The 10,196-nt window shown below is 45.3% G+C and overlaps 1 pseudogene; it reads right to left on the bottom strand.

Annotated features, from left to right (window-relative positions):
* Positions 1 to 6,702: 6,702 nt before the first annotated feature.
* LOC137219643 (V-type proton ATPase subunit e 1 pseudogene) lies at positions 6,703 to 7,824 on the bottom strand (annotated as a pseudogene).
* Positions 7,825 to 10,196: the final 2,372 nt, after the last annotated feature.

Here is a 10,196-nt window from a genome sequence, read left to right on the forward strand (position 1 = left end):
CATGAAACACAAGATTGAATGCCACCCAGCCCTGCCTCTGATCTGTGCCCGCGCTGGGGTATTGGCACAGGCAACCCAGCAAGGAAGCCGGCCTCTCCGCCTGGGACGCAGAGCCGGTGTAGCCGCCAGATGCTCCCCGTCTCCACCCCCTTTTTCTGACCTTCTGGCCCAAGTAAGGAACAGTAGCTTGCTCATCTTTGTGTCCCTCCCAACACAGAGAACCACTGCAGAAAGCAATCCATGTCCCTCAGAAAAATACGTACATACAGGCGGGAGGGCTGGGGCGCATCTGGAGGGCCAATGGCCTCACAATGCCAAAAAGATTATTCTAGATGCTGCCCTCAAAGCCCTTTCACCTTTTCTCCTCATCTTGCCCCAATTTTACTTAATTTTTCTTCTCCCATTCTTTCTGTTTTCTCCTCTCCTTCTCTCTTTTCTCCTTTGACATCTCAGAAGGAACTTATATAAGCAGTTATTATATTTTTATGTGTTAAACTCATTAATTTGTTAAATTAACTTGTCATTTTTAAATAGTATATTTTATTCTATATTTATAAATTCTGAAATCCTAGCTTTGGCTTCTCTTCCTTTTAAAAAAATTTAGACCACCTCACATCTATTAAAATGGCTATTATCGGGCTTCCCTGGCGGTCCAGTGGTTAAGACTCGGTGCTTCCACTGCAGGGGATGTGGGTTCGATCCCTGGTTGGGGAACTAAGATCCCACAGGCTGCATGGCACAGCCAAAAAATAAATAAATAAAATAAAATGGCTATTATCAAAAAATAGAAAATAACAAGTATTGATGAGGATGTAGAGAAATTGGAATACTTGTGCATTATTGGTGGGAATGTAAAATGGTGCAGCCACTGTGGAAAACAGTTTGGTGGTTCCTCAGAAAATTAAAAACAGAACTACCACACGATCCAGCAATTCCACTTCTGGGTATGTACCCAAAAGAACTGAAAGCAGAGTCTAGAAGAGATATTTGTACACCCATGATCATAACAGCATTATTCACACTAGCCAAAAAGTGGAAGCAACCCAATTATTTACCAACAGATGAATGGATAAACAAAATATGATATATACATACAATGGAACAGTACTCAGTCTCTAAAAGGAAGGAAATTCTGACACATGTTACAACATGGGTGACTCTTGAGGACATTATTCTAAGGAAAATATGCCAGATACACTAGGAGCAATATGGTATGATTCCACTTATAGGAGGTACCTAGAGCAGTCAAATTCATAGAGACACAGAGTAGAATGGTGGTGGCCTGGAGGTGGGGGGAGAGGAGCAGGGAGGGTTATTGTTTAATGGGTATAGTTTCAGTTTTGCAAGATGAAAAGACTTCTGTGGATGGATGGATGGTGGTAGCTGCACAATGATACAAATATACTCAATACCACTACGTGTCTACTTAAAATGGTTAAGGGGTAAATTTTATGAGTATTTTACCACAATAAAAATGGCAGGGGGGTGTGGAATTTAGAAACACATACTGTTAAAATTGTCTTAGGCGTTAATACTGTCACATTCCACATCTGTGAGGGGGGAGGAGAGAAAGAAGAGGTGAGCAGGTTAGGAGTCATCGTGGGTAGGCTGCTTGTCCACAGAAAGGCTTAACCCTCATAGCGCTGAGGAAAGCAGGAGACCTTGCCTCTATCACCCCATCCATTATTCTCCGGTTCACTGTCACTTACTTTCCCGAGTCCAGCATGTTCCACTGCTTTCAGAGATAAAGGTAGGCAACAGCTTGTAAAATTTAGAAGCTGATGTGTATGAAGAAAAAAAAAAAAACAGAAAAAGAAACACCAAGAAAACAACAGGCTGGTGAGCTCTGTGAAGCCTCTTACTAAGCAGGGAGGGGAATTTTCCTCTCCCTTCACGTAGGCTGTCGTCTTCAGCTTCAAGTCATCAACAACCTCCCTGGCCAGGGTTAGCCCCAGGTGGGGGACACATCCCCCCAAAACCTCTTTTTGAACTGACAGTTCATTTTGCCCTAAGTGGGATGTGAGAAACTACTCAAATCCATCTCAAAGGGACCCCGCTGCGGGTGGGTGTGAGGGAAGGAGGCTGAGCCAGCGGTCTTGCCCAGGGACACCCAGCATGGTGTCAGCTTGGAGGAGCAGGTCCCACAGTTACAGAAGGCTTCGTTCCCCGGATGCCATGGGGTCTACTGGGGGCAGAGAGGAAGGCGATGGGGAATGGCAGGTGGGGGGAAGGGGTTGGGTATTTTTTGGATTCCATACATATTCCACTTCTGGGCAGGTGAAAATGATTCCACTGCCACCCTCAAACCTTTCCTGCCTCCCCTCCCTCCGTTTTCTTAATTTTTCTCCTCTTTTCTTTCCAGCTTCCCCTTTCCTTCTCCAGCTTTCCCCTTTCTGCTTCATAGAGTAAGCATCAAGAGACAGCCGTTATGACACAGAGATCAGACTTGGGGTTGCCAAGGGGGAGCGGGGAGGGAGAGGGATGCACTGGGAATTTGGGGTTGGTAGATACAAACTACGTATTACATTTAGAATAGATAAGCAACAAAGTCCTACTGTCTAGCACAGGGAACAACATCCAATCTCCTGGGATAAACCATCATGGAAAAGAGTATTTAAAAAAGAATGTCTATGTGTGTAACACTGAGTCCCTTTGCTGTACAGCAGAGATTGGCACAGCATTGTAAATCAACTATACTTCAATAAAAAACAAAAAAGCTGCACAAAAAAAAAGAGAGAGACAGATGTTGCTTAGTTGAGCTCTTTCTCAGTGTCGCCCCTGGGTTAAGGGCTAACACGGGTTACGTCTTTGGATCCTCACAACAGCCATATGAGATAGGTGTAATTGCACCCATTTTACGGATAGAGGTGCTGAGGCTTTGAGAAGTTAAGTTAAATGTCCAAGGTCACACAGTTAGAATATGGCAGAGCAGCATTCGAATGCTGATGGTCTGCCTTCAAAGCCAAGACACGTCACTATGTTGCTGTATTTTTTTGCAAATTCTCTTCCATTCTCTCATTCCTCTTCCACATCTTCCGCCTTCCCTTCCTTTTCCTAACGAAGTATGTCTGATGATAACGGTGTCAGTGGGGAATGGAGGAGAAGTCTGACTGATAAGGAGAGGAAGAGAAACCCTTCTTGGTCTTGACCACCATGGTTACAAACGGCCACCCGTTCTGCCCTTTGGAGAGCAGGCCAGGAGGGGTGTGATGTGTATCCTGTCACACGTGAGATCTCCAACAGATGGAGATAGGCCAGGAGTTTAGGAAGCTTCACAAGGAAGGTGGGTGATGCAAAGTTTGGGCCCATGAATTCACCAGAGGCAGGCTCCAAGAAGCAGGGACACTGAGGGGAGGGGAGACCTAGCAAGTCTACTGCCGGGAATTTATTCCAAGGAACTAACCCCAAATGTGGGTATAGATATATGCACAGGAATGCCCACAGCAGCACTGTTCATAATGCATCAAAATGTGAAGCCATTTAAATGTCCAACAATAGGCAGTGGTGGCATAAATTATGGCACTCTATGGGCACTAAAATTGATATAGAGAAATACTTAACAAGAAGGAAAGATGGTTATGATTTATTGTTCAGTGAAAAAAAGTTACAAAACTAAATGCACATATTCAAACCTCGAAGGATAGTCACCAACATACTAATGAGTCTCAGTAGCAAATTTTTTAAAATGATTTTTGTTTTCTCTTTGTTCTTTTCTATATTTACTAAGTTTTCCACAATAAGTATGCTTTGACCTCATACTCATTAAAATATGAAAAATGTTGTGTTTTAAAGTGTGCGTGTTGGGCTTCTCTGTTGGCCCGGTGGTTAAGAATCCACCTGCCAATGCAGGGGACACGGGTTCGATCCCTGGTCCGGGAAGATCCCACATACCAGGGAGCAAAGCCCGTGCACCACAACTACTGAGCCTGCGCTCTAGAGCCCACGAGCCACAACTACTGAGCCCGTGTGCCACAAGAAGAGAAGCCACTGCAATGTGCACTGCAACAAAGAGTAGCCCATGCTCACCACAACTAGAGAAAGCCCGTGTGCAGCAACGAAGACCCAACGCAGCCAAAAATAAAATAAATAAAAGTGTGTGTGTTGTAGGTTCTAAAAGCGGGTATTAAAATCCACCCAATTTTAAATAGGATGCAGTAGAATTGCTGACTTCCAAGTCATCTTTTGCTTATTTCTCATTTTCTTTAGTATTCTAGGACAGGAGAACATTTCTTGGTGGTGAATTACTACTTTTAGGGGCAGCATCAAGTTAATAAGGACACATAGATTGTAAATATTTTTGGTATTTGATCTGGAAACAGTACTGATCTCCTTGGATACCTATTATCCTAGAATTTAGAGTTAAAATAAGACACAGGGATGGGGGAAGGAGCCTGGCAGAGCAGAAGGAACACTGGGCTGGCAGTCCATCCTGGGCCGAAGATCTAGAACCACAAACTGTCAATCGGAACAAACCTAGAACTCCCTATAGAAGGGGCACCGGACCCCATCCATGACCTGAATTCCACCTCCAGCATCTTTCTGGCTCAACCCCCAGCTTCATGATTCTGCTACCTCCTTTCTTGGAGCCAGTGAACTAAAGGGATTATTAGGACAAAGGAGATCCTAGCTTCTTTACCAAGCATAAATTCCGTGATGCAGAGGGGAAGAGAGATGGTACTAAAAAAGTCTCCTTTGTCGTTTTACCCAGGGCTGTCCTGACCAAATATCCTATTGAGGGTCTGGCCCTTTCTCCTTGGTGCCTAGTATAGACCCTGCTGCAGATGTGTGATGGGTGCTAGCAGCTTGGCCTTGGGATCCTGGCCATGGCAGCTCTCTGCCACCCTTCCTGTCCTCCAGCCTCTCCTCCAGCCCCGGCCAGGGCAGCAACTTCCGTGCTGCTCAGGTGAAGAGCTGCCTTCCCATCTGCCCATCTGTTCACATTTCAATCCCTCTGTGGCTTAGTGACTTTGGTTGTTTTTCACACCCCAGAACAGATCAGCTGCTAAAACCAACAATGCTTTGACATATTTCTACATGAATCCACACCTTTCTGACTCTTTGTTCTGGAACACTCAGGTCCCTCAAGAGTCAGAGGAATGGGGACATTGGAGAGGGAACAGGTGGAGAGGGCCTTGAGGGAGCTCGAGATGGGCACATGCTTCAGAGATCATCAGAAAACACTTGAGATTAGCTCAGACAGACCTGGCCACTGGCAGACACTCCATTTGACATTTCTAACTGTATCTGTTCAGACATTCATTCCTTTTTAATTTATAGTAATAGAAAATATTTATTACAGTGCTACTATGTGCCTAGCTCCATCTGAGCCCTTTAATTCCCAAATTCTTTAAGGTAGGTAGAGTTATTTTGATTTTATAAAGGAGCAGACAGTTTCAGGGAGGTTTAGTCACTTGCCCAGGGTCGCCTAGCTAGGTAGTGATAAAGCCAGAATTTCGATTTAGGTCTGGTTGCCTCCTAAACCTATGCACTTTCCACTTCCTGCTGAAACTGACCTCCCTCAGTCCCACAGTCTGGATGGAAATGCAAATGGAAGACAGAAGGAGGCATTTGCCAACTGTGGATACCCAATGTCAAGTGGCTGCTTTCCATGATTTATAGCTGCTGCCCTTGGGAAGAGCTGTCAAAAAGCCATTCTCACAGGACAGCCCTGTCGGGGAAAGTGATTAGCAATGGATCTATTGCTAGCCTCCTGTGCTGGTCAACTTAATGACCAAAATGAAGTCAGACTAGATGGTCCATCAGGGCCTAACCCATCAATGAGTGATTAACCCACAAAAATGATGACTTGAATCCACCGATTCTCAACCGGGGGCAGATTTTGCCCCCTAGGATTTTGGCAACATCTGCAGACCTTTGGGGTTATCACAACTTGGAGGTGCCATGGGCATCTAGTGGGCAGAGGGCAGGGATGCGGCTAAATGTGCTACAATGCACAGGACTGCCTCCCACAGCAAAGAATTATCCAGCCCTATATGCCATAGTGCAGAGGTTGAAAAGCCCTGCTCTGGGCACTCAATCAAAAGGTATTTGACACACCTGGAGACCAAATATCAAAAACAGTAGCTATTTTGTTCCTGCAAAATTGTCACTAGGGTTAAACTGTACAAGAATGAGTGGTGACCAAGGTGTCCACACCCTGTTAGGCTAGTCATTTGGCATTGTATATTTTTTCCAGTTTGCCTTCTTCAAGAGTGGCCCATGGAATTTACTTAGCCCTTCTTTGGGTTAAAATCAGGAATGGAAATTTTGACCTCTAAGAGGAAAATAAATAGAAAATGAAAGTATGTGTAATAATGGAAGCTCATATGCAAATTTTAGTTTTGAGTGTATTCTTTTCTATAAGGTTGCTCACCCCACTGCATGCCACTGCTCCAGGCCACAGATATACCTACAACCTGTCCACACGTTAACTTTCTGGGAGAAGAACTTGGATTTGGACCCAGAAGAATGAAATTCAATTTCCAGCTCTACAAATATAACTAATCTTGAGCAAATCACTTATCTTTTTTAAGCTTTAGCTTAAAGAGAGCCCCCACCAATAAAAGGGGGCTAACCTATACATTTCAAAGGGATGTGAATTTTTCATTGAAGTAATTTACATTAAAGCACTTAGCAAAACTATAAAGTGTGATCGAAGCACTCACAAGATGACGATCACACACACAGAGGGCTTCTCCTCCATGGGGCATGTGGGTTTTCTTTATTAGATTGTTCCACATTATCACTGCCTATGTACGTTTCTCCTGGGTGATATTCTATTTCTTATGCTGCACTGGAGAAGTACTCATTATATCATGAAAGGGAAACTGAATTCAACTTATTTTACTCATGTCCCAAAGGAGATTACTGCTTCTGAGAAGACAATACATCCTTTACAATGAGAAGGCTTAGGATGATTAGGCAGACAACGTTTATGATGTAGCTTTCCATTTTCCCGATGATGAGATCTTGACATCACCCAATGCTTTCTTTTCTTTTTTTCTTTTCTCCATAGAAAGCAGAAAAATAATTTATTCCAAAAGAGGGCAGAAATAAGAAATTCAACATGAAAATATACTTTGGTATAGTTCTGGTGGGACAGATTTTCCCTCTGGACATGTTCTCCTACTGACTGCCCCACTGGAGTCTTATTGTCATGTAACAGTTTTTAAACACGTCGCTGATTCTCATGTTGTAAGCAGGCAGGAGCCATCTTCAGATCCACAGTTCCCAAGGAGAGAGTAATGTTATTTCTCAGAAGAACAGCACTTTCTATCTCGGAAGATTGCATAAACATTTTATAGAGGCAGCACAGTTTAGATTCAATAGGCACATCATTCATCAAAGTGTAAAACAGGTGACAGGAAAAAGTACTGCTTTGTAGAATAAATATTCAAATGTTGTGTGAACGTTTAAGGCAGCTGACGGCCAAAGTGGATGACTCAAGGAAGGTGGTCTGGGTATGGAGGCGATTTTGCATCTAGAGGAGTTTTCTTTGTGATCTCAATGACTGAGTACTGGAGAGCAGGTCTTCTTCCTCAAGGCCAGTGATGCTTGATGCACCATATGGTTTCATTTTTCAACTGTGGTCCAAAGAGAGGGTTGAGTTGGGCCAGAATTGCAATCAGCCAAAAGAGACAGCAGCAAACTGAACAGGTCATCAACATGGTGATGATAACTCCCCGGTTGGGGCCCTTAGGGATGAACCAGGGCACCAGGAAGCCAACGAAGCCCCAGAACACACTCGTCACGATGAGAGGCACGGTGCGGCCGGTATGTGCCATGGTTGCTGCGAGAGGTGCCAGCCCCTGCCCCGCCGCCTCACTTTGGTCCCACCAGAAGTCCCAATGCTTTCTTGTCCTACAATAATTCTTACCACTTTGAGCCAGACTCTTACTGCTCTATAATTCTCATCTGTTTTTGTCTTTCCTTAACTTAACAGGATGCTGGATTTTTACTTTCAAAATCAACACAATTTCAAGGGTTAAAGAAGGCTGAAAATAGAATAGGCCATCCTTTTATTATAACCTGAATTTAAGATTAGAGAGGTGGCCTGTACACGTACGTGTGTTATTAATTAACTTTTATCTGATGATCTCGAAGCATGGGTAGCAATTCTAACACACATGATTTCTCATAACTGCCCCCCACCCCTTGCCTGTAAAGGCTTTTGATACAGAGCAGAATTATTATGAGGACAATTAAGCTGTGTGTTGTGATGTGCTGCGAGTTCCTGAGAATAGAAACTCCCGTGACTAAACTCTCCATGAACAGAGCGAATCAGAGAATAATAACAAGTGCATTTATCACTCAGGCCAGCCGAACCACATTGGGGTTTCCATTTCACTTTAGTGAGAGAGCTATCGACCTTGAAGATACTCCCCCAGCAAATGTAGGCCATTTTTTGTTTTAAGCTCACACCTGTGCTATCTGCTCACTGGAGCCAACCACACACTCCAGCTGGGCAGCTGCCTAAGGAGGGCACCTCAGGTGTCTCCCTGGTACTATGGGCTGGGATCAGGCGAGATGGGCAGACACTTACTGACAGGGCCTCCTTTCAGACGCAGAGCTGGAAAACCAGGCATACGAAGTAGTGGAGGTAGATTTGGACCCAAGCATCTGACTTCTGATCCCATTGTTCTTAACTAGGGGTGGCAAATACGGCCTACGACCCAAATCTGGGCAGCTGCCTGCTTGTAAACAAAGTTTTTTGGAACATCGCCATGCTTTTTTTTTTTTCCCAGCCCCTGCTGGATCAATTGCATCCAACCCCATTACCACACGTCAGTGGGTGGGCCCTGAGCAACTGCAAATGGTGCTGGCAGGAGGTACAGGCTGCAGGTGGCTTGGTGGCTGTCCCTGTGCCCCAGGGAGAGAGCCTGAGACAGGTCTGTCTTAAAGCCTATGGGGAGACATGTGGTCAGGAGCGCCCTAATCACCCAGAGAGAGATTCAGACCTGGTCTCAGGATCCCACACCATAGCCCCCTCCTCTGATGGTACCTCTTCCTGCAGTCGTATTCATGGTGGAGCTCAGCGCAGTGAGGACCCTGGGAACGGCAGGCATGAAACCTAGGCGGCACCACTCACTAACGACAGTCCTGAGACTAGTCTCTTAGAGCTTTGGTTTTCTCACCCATAAAATGGAGCACTGCTGCCCAGTACCTCATGGGGTTGTCATAAGACTGAATGGGCTGTGTGGTGGGACCCTATGTGGAAACACCGGGTGCAGGCAGGCACGCAATAAACATCGTTAGAGATGGAAGTTGAAGGTAAACGGAAAGCTGGCAACAAGGGAAAGAATCTGAAATAAATGAAGACTGTTCTGCTTCAGGATGTGGTCCCTTTCTCCTAAATCAGCTGAGCAAGAAGGACTCCTTGCTGACTATGTGAACCTCACTGAGTGGCCGTCTCTCACAAAGGAGGCGGCCATTTTCCAGCAGTAGAATAAAAGCTGTGCTGCTTCTAGTCAACACTCTCCTCTCACAACCGCCCACACCCACAGCCCAGAGATCCCTGAGGTGCTGGTTGCTAGCAAGAAGAGAAAAGGAATCCTAGAAATTACTTTCTTTGCCATGAATATCCTTTTTTTTTTTTTTTTTTTTTGCGGTACGCAGGCCTCTCACTGTTGTGGCCTCTCCCGTTGCGGAGCACAGGCTCCGGACGCGCAGGCTCAGTGGCCATGGCTCACGGGCCCAGCCACTCCGTGGAGTGTAGGATCTTCCCGGACCGGGGCACGAACCCGTGTCCCCTGCATCGGCAGGCGGACTATCAACCACTGCGCCACCAGGGAAGCCCTGAATATCCTTTTAATACATTTTCTTGTCCCTTTCCTACCTCCTAATTCTCTCTCTCTCTCTCTCTCTCTCTCACACACACACACACACACACACACACACCACACACACAATCTTCTTGCAACAGCAGAGAAAATCCAGGTCATCCCTAGTCCTGGTCTACATACCTGTGTTTGTAAACAAGCATGTCTCGCTAGAGTCAAAATTCATTCTTAACTAAAACACACTCACAAGGCCTTTCCTTGCAGTCAGGGCCCTCATCCAGTTTCTCAAATGCTCATGGACTGCAGAAAGCTACAGAGAAATGGCCAATTCCTTGTGACTCTTGCCAAGAAGAACATGTTTGAAGCATTTCTTGACTCAGAATTGAACTGGAACCACCCTGCCTCACAGCTGGGGCC

Source organism: Pseudorca crassidens, chromosome 2 (genome assembly GCF_039906515.1).
Source record: "Pseudorca crassidens isolate mPseCra1 chromosome 2, mPseCra1.hap1, whole genome shotgun sequence".
Lineage (NCBI taxonomy): Eukaryota > Metazoa > Chordata > Mammalia > Artiodactyla > Delphinidae > Pseudorca > Pseudorca crassidens.